The sequence below is a fragment of the Homarus americanus genome, unplaced genomic scaffold, assembly GCF_018991925.1.
Source record: "Homarus americanus isolate GMGI-L3 unplaced genomic scaffold, GMGI_Hamer_2.0 scaffold39155, whole genome shotgun sequence".
Lineage (NCBI taxonomy): Eukaryota > Metazoa > Arthropoda > Malacostraca > Decapoda > Nephropidae > Homarus > Homarus americanus.
The window spans coordinates 7636956-7650148 of NW_024737042.1; the positions used below are offsets into that span (position 1 = coordinate 7636956).

At 41.1% G+C, this 13193-nt stretch overlaps 1 protein-coding gene across 2 annotated transcripts in view; it reads right to left on the reverse strand.

Moving 5' to 3' along the window:
• LOC121872652 (piRNA biogenesis protein EXD1-like) overlaps positions 1 to 13193 on the reverse strand; it is a 40071-nt gene that overhangs the window by 21921 nt on the left and 4957 nt on the right. The gene's annotated exons all lie outside the window — the stretch shown is intronic.

Sequence of the window (13193 nt, forward strand, 5' to 3'; positions counted from 1 at the left end):
TTTTTGTACAGTATAGTCTGGATTTACGCGGTTTTGCTTAACGCGTTTGGTCATTTACACGGTGCCTTGCCAGAATGAAATGTTTTAATTACGCGGTAAATTTGGTTATTTACACAGGAAGCGGCGCAGGCAGGGTGCGCACAAGGTCACCCAGTCATCAAAACATTACTGAGTTCTTCACCCGCCACCCACCACAGCCAGCCCAAGTCAGTGATAGTGAGGATATGGACTTTGAGGGGTTTGACAAAGAGGCCCTGCAAGCCTCTGTGGTGGATAGTGATACAATTGATACAAGTGATACAGGTGAGAGCCAATCATCTGCCCTCTGCCTCGGAACCAACCTCCCCATCCCCGTGTGCCCAGCCATCTTTTCTACTAACGTAAGTGTTAAAAAACCTAATATTATTGATACAGTGGTCCCTCTGTTAACGAGCACAATTCGTTCCAGAAGGTTGCTCATTAACCGAAAACTTCGTTAACCGAAACCATTATTTCAATGGGTATTTGGGTAATTGGTTCCAGCTCACCGAAAATTGCCTGAAGTCAACAAAAAAGGTAGTAAAGTACACTTACTTTGAGGTGTGTATGTAGAAGGCTCCTGGATGATGATGATGATGATGGGAATTAGAATGGGGGTGGAGGAGAAGGGAGAAGAGAAGGCTTTGGGGTGGAACCCCATGGCACCATTTCACCCATAAAATTTTAGTTCACTTGGTGTAATTCAAGATTATTTTCTTTAAGTCAACACTGCACTGCATTATATATTGTCAATATGTAAAATATATTTCAAAATTACCAATAATTTGACTGAAGACCGAGAACAAAAAAGCATTTATGTTGAAAAGAGTCTGAAGCAAGATGTTACCTCCACTGAAAAGACAGAGACTGATGCCTGTATGGTGTGTTGACAGGCTGTTTGGCGCGCTATACACTAGTTCCCTGTACTGTACTTAAATTATGTTTAATAATTGTTAAAATGCCTAAAAAATTTAATATAAGACTTTTAAAATTATTGAATAGTACAAACTTCTTGACATTTACTAAAATAGTAAGGAATTTAAGCCCTAGAACCGAATACTGTATTGCCAGACTAATAACACAGCTAGTGTGCAAGCAAAAACATGTTGGGGGCTGCTCGTAAGGAATTCGTTAATCGAGGGAATGCTCGTTAACCTAAGTTAAGAATCTTATGGAAGGTAATTTATTAACCAAAATTTCGTTAACCGAGGCGCTTGTTAACCGAGGGATCACTGTATTTCTCTTAATTATTAATTGTGTGTGCATACCATCAAAATTAAGATGTTTTTTTGACTACAAGGTACGTATTGTGCCGGAAAAAGTGGAGTTTGGGGGTCGGCCCAGTCTCTATTTCAATTAATCCCATATGTTCTCTTATTTCATTAACGCGTTTCTCGTTTTACGTGGACCTCCACGGGTTCAATTGACCGCGTAAATCCAGACTATACAGTATTTATGACAAAATTAAAAAATATATATTACATTTTCGTATAAACAATAACTAAATCCTGATATTATATAAAAAAAAAAACACGCCTTGCATACGGAGCCTGCCTGACTTGTTAGTGGCGACGCCAGCATCACTAGTATAAACAATCGCAGCTGGCGGGCTCTTTGTTTTCACTCATCTGAACAGGAAAAGGAGAAAAACTTTCTCAGGTTTCTTACAGCATTTTTGCATTCCTATTCAACATGAGCAAAAGACCAAGTGATGGTAGTGTTGTTTCAAAAGTTAATAGAAAATGTATAAGCTTAGTCGAGAAACTAGATGTGTTAAAACGATATGAAAAAGGTGAGAGGTCTGTGGATATTATATGGAGCAAGCAATGAACATAGTTTCTGAAGTGGATCAATGAACAGAACAAAGCATTAAAATTTAAAAAAACACAAATGACCTCAACACAAAGTTCTATAATGAGAAAAGAAAGCAGCTGTGCAAGGTTCTTTCGACAGCTTTATTACTCGAAAGCCTAAACCATCAACTTCAGCTACACCATCAAATTTAGCATCATAAGCAGCTTCAACAACAACTTCAGGTTCAGTAACAGTTTCAGCAACAGCTTTATGGAAAGCTACAGCTTCAGCCAGAGTTGAACCTGATGACTTCGTCATCTGAGTAAAAACTCGCACAATATTCATTGGCTGTCCTTATGTTTTAGACTTTACCACCATTGGTGAGTAGAACTTTTGTTTTACATTCGTAAATATTATTTAAAACATATATGAACAGTAAATAAGTGTTGCTTTCATATTCATATGTAGAGAAATGATGATATCTTTTCACATATACGCATTTACTGTACATACGTTGGTGTTCCCAATCGTCTCGCTTTATTTCTTTACCATTAGTGGTTAGCTTCTTCTAGCGTTCCATTTATTAACATTAAATAACATTACTTAAAACATAAATATTCATTTTTTTACAGTAATTTTACTACAGCTACAACCAGTCTTATTTTCTTCAGTTTCTTAGGTAGAACCATCATCACTCATGAAAACAATGCCGTCTTGTCTCCTCGTGTGTGTTTTAATATTCTACGAATTATTAATGAATTGCATTGTTCATTTCACATATATAAACATTAATTCAATCAAATACGTATTCAGTAATAAACAATAATTAATCTTTTGTACATAATCTTAAGATAAATGAGTTTCCTTGACTGCGCACTGTTACAACCGTGTCGTATTTTTCTATTTTTTTTATAACATGCTTCCATGTTGTTCCATATTATTCCTGTAATGTGTTATATTTACTATTATATAATCTAGTCACCTTACCCTGTGCTGTTAAGGTTTTAACTGTTATTATTTGTTCAAGCCCATCTTATTTCTTCATTTAGTATTGTAACAAGCATTCTTTGTTTCTCTAACGACCATATGCATCATTAAATGACCCATGTTTCACCGGCTGGTCGCATTGGCGGGAGCTGACCCTATATATAGTACTCACCAGTAGACTGAGGGCAGTCCAGTCCTCTCGTCATTCAGTTCACGTTCTTTTGAGTGACACCCGTCACCTGTTACTTATACTTCATTTTATTTCTGTGTTGTTTCTGTCGCCACCAATGTGGTATATCTATATGAGTACCTATTTATGTCTCTTATGTGTCCATCAGTGCTTGCTTAGTTACATTTAAGTAATTCAGTGTTGTTTCACGTTAGTTAATTTCAGCGTTAGTTATTTTATATGTTTATGTAGTGTTAACGTAATCCAGTGCTTTGTTTTTATTCTATATATTTATGCAGTTCTTTTGATGTTTCAATGTTTAGTATCATTTGTGTCTTAAAGGTTTCGATAGTGAATCCATTTGTTGTGACAGCCTACGAGGCTCTTTATTGTGTTAATATTTAATTTAATTAAATTCTTAAAGGTTTACTTTATTTATTTTTATTCCCTTTTAATTTACTTCACTTTTTTTGTTTGGTTACGCCTAGAACCTGGTTATTAAAGTAAATTAAGAGACCACGTAACAGCACATATATACAGCTGCTCCTCAACTTACGACAGAGTTAGGGACCCAAATCCAGATTGTAAGTCGAATTGGTCGTAAGTCAAAAATGCTTAAATACATAGAAAATCTAAAATGGGTGTCTCTTTTTCTTCTCAGCACCACAAAACTCTCACCTTTAAGCTTGCCAGCCATTTTAAAGTGAATTACAAACGAAAAATTTGTCAGTACACAGCGCAATCACTAACGCTGAGACTCGAAAATACATAATTTGACAAAATTTTGGTACGACTGAGGCGGTCGTATGTCCGGGTGGTCGCAGGCCGAGTATGTCGTAAGTCGTGGAGTAGCTGTATTGGTGTTCCACTATCAGTCCCACGTCTTTTTCTTTAACATCAGTGGTTACTTCTACTGTACATTTAATAAAATTACCGGTAATTAAAACATACATATTTTTTACATTAATTTTACTACAACAACAACAACCAGGGTCTTATTTTCTTCAGTTTCAGGTGGATAACTGACATTATGGGTGTAAACACTGACAACAATGCCATCTCTTATCCTCTTGTGTGTTTTAATATTCTACGAATTATTAATGAATTGTATTGTTCATTTATCATATATAACGATTAATTCAATCAAATACATATTCAGTAATGAACAATAATGAATCTTTTGTACATACCTATATTCTTAAAAAGATAAATGACGCGATATCCTTAAATGCGCACGTATATGATGGCCTTCCCAATCCATCTCACTTTTTTTTTCTTTACCATTAGTGGTTAGCTACTTCCATTGTTCCATTTATTAACATTAAATACCATTACTTAAAACATATAGACTCATTTTTTTACATTAATTTTACTACAGCTACAACCAGGGTCTTTTCTTAATTTTTTCGAGTAGAACTATCGTCCCGGACTCCCGGCTGTAAACACAAACAAAAAAAATGGCGTCCTATCTCCTCTTGCGTGACCATATTATTATTCATTTAGTATATTGTATAAGGTGCATTCAGAAACATTATTTAAAGAATATAGATAATTTGCAATTTTCATTAATTGTATTTTTTGGGGGGGGGAAAAGAGGGTAAAGAGTCAAACAAAAGATATGAAAAGGTCTCATTATTATTGCTTTATTTTAATGGTAATTAATGATTCGCGATATGATGATTCACCTTACACTGCAATATTGGAGGACACATTACCGTCATTATTCGAGGCTTAACTGTACTAATCATTAAATGACCGTCATTCATGATACAATACTGTTTATTTGTTATTTATTAATAAGTAAAGATACATTACTGGAATAATGTGTGTTTATTAATACCTGTACCCTTCACATACGTCATCAGGAATGTATCTCCATATATGCAATGGTATAATGCCAGCTCATTAAAAAATATTTTATTTTTATCTTATCTGGGCGGGTCGTATTGCGTCTCTGTAACAAAGCGTGTTCGGCATTCGGGCCTTCGATGTAGAGCGGCAGAAATTGGACAGTGATTACATAAGTTCGTCAAGATCGTCTTAGTGAGGTGAAAGTGTAAATCGATGTCGGACTTTTCATGCTAGACACGATTGTATTTTTGAAAACTCAATTTCCACCGAGTTGGAGGTACAGCCAGGGTCACAGGCCTATAACCACACAATCACTGCCACATGACAAAGCTTTTATTTTATTTTATTTTTTAGGGTGTTGTGGTCACGGCTGTGATAAAGGCCAACCAGGGAGTGTAGTACTGTGCCTTCAGTTAAATCAGTTCATAGTTGTCATCAGTGAATGCAGAAGAGACTATAATAACTTAAAGTGAATACATATTGGCAATCGAGCTGGTAAGGACAACTGCCAGCCTATTCGTGTCATAGGTGCCACAGAGACTTTAAATTTTATTTTGTTTGTGTGCTTTCTCAAGGACTGAATCTGTGTTTATAATACACCACTCACAGGGAGATACAGTGTACACAGTGATAGTTCATAGTGTCATCAGTGACCGCTGAAGTTGTAAATAACTTAAAGTGAGCGCTCACTAGCAAGCAAGCTGGAAAGGCACCGTGCCAGCTGAAACCAAGTCGTGTCATAGGTGCCACAGAGACTTTAAATTTTATTTTATGTTGATTGTGTGCTTGCTCAAGGACTGAAACTGTGCCTACAATACACCATTCACAGGGAGATACAGTGTACGCAGTCGCAGACGACAACTCCATAGGCAACAGAGAGTAGCTAAGTACTTTTTTCTCTCTTTATTTTCTTTGAAATAGGTGTAGATCTATACACAGTCTGCACCCCCCCCCCCACAACAACAACAACCATGAGTTTGGTATGTGATTACTGCAGGGAGACGTCGGATATGGAGGATGCAGGCCTAACTAATGCAACGTTTAGGAAGTTACTAACTGCCGTAAAGCTTGATGGCTGTTGCTGGTATTGCCCTGGCTGCATAGTCAAGGTGAATGAAGCGATTGCAATCCATAAGGGAACGAGTTCTCTAGGGACGAAAATAGATGAAGCAGGAGCCCTGCTGGTTGACAAACTGGAGCAAGTTGAGAAAGAGATCCTTGCTAAGACTGAGGAAGTAGCTAATAGAATGGAGGTGGTTGCTAAGAGGAGCTATGCGGACGTATTAGGAGGGCCACGGGTGGGGGGGGCGGAGAGTAATGCAGAATCAGTACAGGTTCTACAGCAGATTGGGACTCTGAAAAAGTGTGTCGAAGAAATGAAAATTAACGGACCTACTGTTAGGGGAGAGGAGGAACACCAGGAACGGCTCCAGCGCAGGAACAATGTAATAGTTTTTGGAGTCCCAGAGAGCCAGGCAGAGGGAACTGTGAGTAAGGAAACACACGACAAGGTGCTGTTTCAAAATATTTGCACAGAGGTTCTGAAGATTCCAGCAACCCCTCAGGATGTGAGGAGACTGGGACAAAAGCAGGGGGTTAAGCCTCGCCCCCTCAGGATCACACTAGGGAGTGAGGAGGAAAAATGGCAAGTTATCCGGCAGGCAAAAAACTTAGCAAGGAGCGAGGCATTTCGAGATGTATTTATTCACCCAGACCGCACGGTAATGCAGAGGGAACAGCACAAGAAGCTCCTGCTGGACTTGAAGCAGAAGAGGGAGGAGTCGAGAAGGAACGGGGACAGGTGCACATGGGTTATACTCAGGGGGAGGGTAGTGGAAACAAGTGTGCCGACACAGGGCCAGGGGGCAGCAGTGCACCCTCCACCCACTCAACCCCCCACCCGGGAGGCGGCACCGGCTCAGCCTACCGGACAGGAGGGAACGAGCGCCGTGTAAACAATGAAATTTTTAACCACACCCTGCAAAATACAGTGTACTTAGCAAATGCTGCAGCTTCTGAGAATGTGGGTGGAGCGGGTTTATTACTAAGAGCAGAGACGTTACCGAGAACAAATTCTGGCTTGAATGTCATGTACACTAATACCGACACGTTCCTTGATAAGAGGGAGGAGTTTGAAACACTACTAAGAGTACACCAACCAGATATTGTAGGAGTTGTAGAACTGTTGTACAAGAACAGGAGAATCGACCCAGAGGAATGTGAGTTCAGTATTGCTGGATATGACTCATTTACGAACCTAACTCAAGAATCCTGCAGGAGGGGTGTGGTTATCTACGCTAGGCAAGACCTTAGAGCCAGCCAGGCGAGGGTACAGGGAGAGGATGTCTTTGAAGAGTCCAAGTGGTGTAAAATTAAATTAAAGGGAGGGGACTTACTTATCGTCGGGTGTATCTACAGATCCCCGAACTGTGGCCCACTAAATCAAAGGAACTTAAGAACCTTAATAAACAATGCGGCGATGCTCAACCCCAGCCACCTCCTTATCATGGGGGACTTTAACTATGGCGACATCGACTGGAGAAACGAGTCAACCCCGAATGACTTGAATAATCCTGCTACTCTTTTTGTAGAAACTCTGAGAGATAATTTTCTGTTCCAACATGTGAGAGACCCGACACATTACAGAGGGGAACAAACACCCAAGCCACTTGACCTCATCATAACAAACGAGGAGGGTATGGTGGCCAAACTGGAACACCTTGCCCCAGTTGGCACCAGTCACCATACAGTGTTGTCATTCAGATTTAACTGTTACCTAGTTCAAGATAAGGCCAGGCCAAGGTGCAAATATTACAAGGGAAATTACAATGGGATGAGGGAAGAGATGAGGGGTATCAACTGGCCTGACTTATTAAGGTACAAGAACGCAGACACTACGCTGAATATCATAACTAGTAAAATGACCCATTTGATCGATAAATATATACCCAAGACCAAACCCAGTGCTTCTAGGAATACGAGGGGATCCCTACACATGAACCATGCGGCGGTCGACAAAATTAAGAAGAAAACCCAGAAATTCAAGACGTGGGTTGGGTCAAACGATGAGCAAGACAGGAGGATGTATGCAAGAGCCAGAAACCAAGCAAAGATAGAGTGTAGGAGGGCTGAAAAGGAGTTCCAAAGGCTGGTTGCACGCGAGGTCAAGTCAAACCCAAAGGCGTTTTACCGCTATGCAAAGTCGAAATTGAAAACGCGAGTAGGAGTATCAGACCTGAGGCTTGAAGATGGTAGTTACGCAGATTCTGACCAGGATAAAGCTGAGGCATTGAACAGCTTCTTTTCCTCAGTGTTCACAAGAGAGGATGCAACTAACCTTCCTGCGTTTGAGGACAGACGGTTCGACACAGCACTGACCCACATTGTGTTCACAGAAGAGGGTATTAGAAATAAACTGTCCAGGCTAAAGGTCCATAAGAGTCCTGGACCTGACATGGTGCATCCTAGAGTGCTAAGGGAGCTGTGCAACGAGCTTGCAGAGCCCCTGAAGATTCTGTTTTGTAAATGCCTGGATGAACAAATGGTCCCCAGTGAATGGAAAGTGGCTTATGTGAGTCCTATCTTCAAGAAGGGCGATAGGCACTCCACGAACAACTATAGACCGGTGAGCCTGACCAGCATAATATGTAAAGTACTTGAGAGTATTATCAGAGATGCAGCGATGGAACATCTACTACGAAACAACCTTGTAAAAGATTGCCAACACGGTTTTATGCCGGGGCGCTCTTGCTTGACACAATTGCTCAAGGTATTGGATATTTGGACCATATTCTAGAACGGGGTGGTAATATCGACAATATTTACCTAGATTTTGCCAAGGCTTTCGACAGTGTACCCCACGAAAGGCTGAAAATCAAACTGGAAGGGTACGGAATTCGGGGAAATGTCCTAGCGTGGATAGAAGACTTTCTACATGACCGCAAGCAATGTGTGGTGATTAATGGCACGAAATCGTCATCTGTACCTGTAACAAGTGGGGTACCGCAGGGTAGTGTATTGGGCCCGCTGTTGTTTGTTTGTTTCATAAATGATATGCCTGACGTTGTACACTCCTCCATACAAATGTTTGCCGATGACGCCAAGTTATTTCGGGAAATTAAGAACCAAGCGGACTGTGAAGAGCTGCAGAAGGACCTCTGTGGGCTCCAGGAATGGTCGAAGGAATGGCTGCTGAGATTCAATGTCACGAAGTGTAAGAGGATGCACCTGGGGCGTACCAACGGTAAGGAGGCGTACCATATGTCCCAACGGGATGAAGAAAATGTACTAGTTGAGACTGTGTGTGAGAAGGACCTAGGTGTGTATGTTGACAATGAGCTGAAGTTCTCGGGCCATTGTGAGAAGAAGGTAAATCAGGCAAATAAATTATTGGGTCTTATAAGAAGGTCGTTCAGATATCTAGACGGTCCGTCCCTCGTGACGATCTTCAGGAGTGAAGTGCTTCCCCATCTGGAGTACTGTCACCCCATCTGGTCCCCGAGATATGCTAGGGACTGTCAGTTGGTTGAAAATGTTCAAAGGAGGGCCACCAAGCTGGTGCCTGCACTTCGGCATCTCAGCTACCCTGCGAGATTGGAGCGCCTGAACTTGCCTAGCTTATACTACAGACGGGCAAGGGGGGACCTAGTTGAGGTTTATAAGCATCTCAGGGGGCACTACTCAGTTGAGTGTCCTTACTTGGAGCTGGCGGACGCTCGCCCCACAAGGGGTCACAGCTCAAGATTGAAGAAGCCGCAAGTCCAGGAAAACCGTGAGGGCAAACTTTTTCGGAGTGAGGGTTGTAAACTCTTGGAACAATCTACCAGAAGTGTTGTGACGGCACGAGTGAGCTCTTTCAAGAAAGACTTGACCAACACTGGAGCGGGTTCAGGTACATTCAGGCAGTGCATGCCCAGTATTGCCAACAGTGCGTGACAGAGCGTGACCCGATATCGCCGGGCGGAGGCGCTGGTGAAAAATAATAAGGGAAAAAGGTGACCGCGCCAAAGCGGCTAACAAGCCGATCAGTGGCGAAGAGGATAAAAGTAAAAAAATATATTAGTAATATTAAAAATATATTGTACAAGGTATTGTCTTTAATGGGGATACTGTACAGTGGTCTAATCATATTTGATATAGGCCTAACAAAGCTAATAAGTACGAGATGAGACGATGTGTGAACATGCTGCTGGTGGTGGGGACTGGCCGTTGCCATGATCGCACTGGCCGTTGCCATGATCGCAAGTTTGTTTATACGTATTTATTCATTATTATACAGCATTTGCATATGATCAGCCTATTATTAAATATATAATAAAAAAAAATATGATAATAATTTGTCTTCAAATAAATGACAATGTAAATCGGAAAATAAGTTCTACCCTGTCAGTGGAGATGGAAATATTTGTTGCCGCATTCATGTTTGTGTTTATTTATTCATATTATATTCTCGTATGATCAGCCTCTTATGGTGTTTCATCACTAAGAACATAAAATATTAGATAATAAAAGAAAAAATACAACACAATTTGTTATTTGTCTTCAAAATAATGAAAAAACATGAACTGGGCCAGGTTGTGTGTGTGCGGACGAAGGCAATGCCTGATGGACAGGCTACTAAGGCGAAACCCAACAAATTGGGCTATCTACAGTCCATTGCAACTCTCCCTCTCCCCAGTCGTTGTAACACTTGCACCACTGGATCAGGAAAAGGGAGAGATATGATGTGTGGCTGCAGCCTGCGCTCCTGCCTCACCACATAAATCAATTCACACGCAGCCATCATCCAGTTTATCATACCTCTCATCATCATCAAAATCCCTATACCTCCAAAAGTCCTATGGCGATGGGGACAGGCAAAGATGGCTGCCGGGAGGCTCTACTCACAACTCTGCACATGGGCGGCACAGATAAGATGATCTTTGCTGCCCGCCAGATACAAGAAAAGTACAGAGAACCGTGTGGAGACCTGTACATGGCTTTCATCGACCTAACCAAGGCCTTTGACTTGGTCAACAGAGGAGCCCTCTGGTGGATCCTCAGCCGTTTTGGCTGCCCACCCACCAAAATTTATCGCCATTGTGAGGCAACTCCACGATGGCATGAACGGCATTGTCCAGCACAATGGCACCCAGTCTGAGTTCTTCCCCAACCAAACAGGGGTTAAAACAAGGGTGTGTACTGGCACCAACTCTCTCTTTCATTTTCTTGGCTGCCTTCCTTACTAGTGCCAGTGCCAATTTAGCCGGAGGTGTGGACATCAAGTACCGGGTGAAGGGGGGTCTTTTCAACATATGACGACTCCAAGCAAGAAAAAAGGTGTCGGCAGATTCCATTACTGAATTTCAGTATGCAGATGACCTCACCCTTGTTGCTCACACTGAACACGACCTACAGGAAATCCTAAACACCTATGCAGATGCGCATGCGCACTTCGGCCTTGAGGTGAATGTACGTGACTCAGATTCTCTTTCAGCCAGCTCCAGGTTCAGACACACCTACACCATCCATCCAGCTTAACGGTACTACCCTCTCTAACGTTACCCACTTTCGGTATCTTGGCTCCCACCTGTCCACCACCGCAAATATCGATGAAGAGATTTAGCACCGGATCAGATATACATCTCAAGCCTTTGGCAGACTCCGAAACCGTGTCTTCAGCTGTAGGGAGTTGAAATTATCTACAAAGCTGCATGTATATTGAGCAGTAGTCCTCCCCACCCTGCTATATGGCAGTGAGACATGGGCCACATACAGGAAGCACCTCAAGGTACTTGAAAACTTTCACCAACTTAGTCTACATTACATCCTCCGAGTTTGCTGGGAAGACAAAGAGAACAAATGACTGTATTCTTGCTGACACCAATTGTAGGAGCATCGAGGCTACCATTATCCATGAACAGCTACGCTGGACTGGCCACGTTACCCGCATGGACGACAGTAGATGCCAAAGCAGCTACTTTACAGTCACCTAACGCATAGTAAACGTAACGCCGGCGGGCAAGTGAAAAGGTATAAGGATAGTCTTAAGACAAACCTGAAAAAGTGCCAATCGACCCCCTCACCTAGAAGATGATTACTCCACATCGTAACGCTTGGAGGATAACCACACAAGAAGGTGTCAATAATGTCGAGTTATCCAGACTGCAAACCGAGGCAGACAAGCGCCAATACCAGAAAGGCATGCCACCCCACACACTCGATGTAACCCTCCACATGTACAAAATCTGTGAACAACTCTGCAGGTCCCGTATCGGCCTCTTTAGTCACCTCAAAACTCACCAATAAAACTGACATCCCTAATAACTCATATCATTGTATCATAGCTGGATGATCATCATACTCGATTCCGAATGACAGCAAAGTAGTAGTACAGTGAGTTCTGCTATAACGCGTGTTTTGATAATGCGAATTTGCTCTAACGCGATTTATGAATTAGGAACGATATTTGTATAACGCGAACGCTTGTTTGCTATAACGCGATTTTTGCTTACTCTTTCTCCAATTTTGTGGTACAGTGGGGTATGCTATAACGAATCTAATTGGTTCTAGAACCTTGTTCCTTATAGCATTCGTTCGTTATAGGATTAATCCGTTCCAGGCCCCCAAATACAACCACTTAACACTGAAAAATATAATATAAAATTTTAAAAATTGTAAAAAAGTGCATAAATATGCATCTAAACCCCTGAAATAAAGAATATCATTAATATTTGTAATAAAAATAAATAAATTAGAAAAAAAAAAAAAAATTAAATTATGTTCGTTGTAGGAGTTTCGTTCGTTATAGCATTCTCAATTTTATAGGTAAAACCGTTCGTTATAGGAATATTCGTAGTAGGATCCATTCGTTATAGCATACCCCACTGTATTAACTGTGAATATAGTAAAGAAGAATATCAACAAGAAGCGTTCTGGTGATAGAATTCCCGGTGATGATCGTAAAAGAAAGGATATAACACTTGAAGAGAAGCTCGATGTTATCAACCTCAAAATCACCCTTCTCCCCCATCAAGTAAAGTGTTACATTTACTGTATGATTTCATTATTAGATATGAATGTAACATTTATTTAGACTGTGCTATCCTTTGTGCTAGGCTAACTACTAAATTTTTTCGATTTCGAGTAATCTGCACCTAACCCTATTTTCTCCATAAGCCCTGTTATTTCTATTACGCGATTTTCTATAACACGATATTTTACAAGAACACAATTATCGCGTTATAGCAGAACTACCTGTGTAACATAATACACACTCTAGTTTTGCTCTCTTCCCAGGAGGATTACCATCACCACTGTTTGAATTATTTAACCATTTTTCTGTGGCTAAATGTGTCTTGAACTTATAGCTAGCCAATCACAGTGCAGCATTATG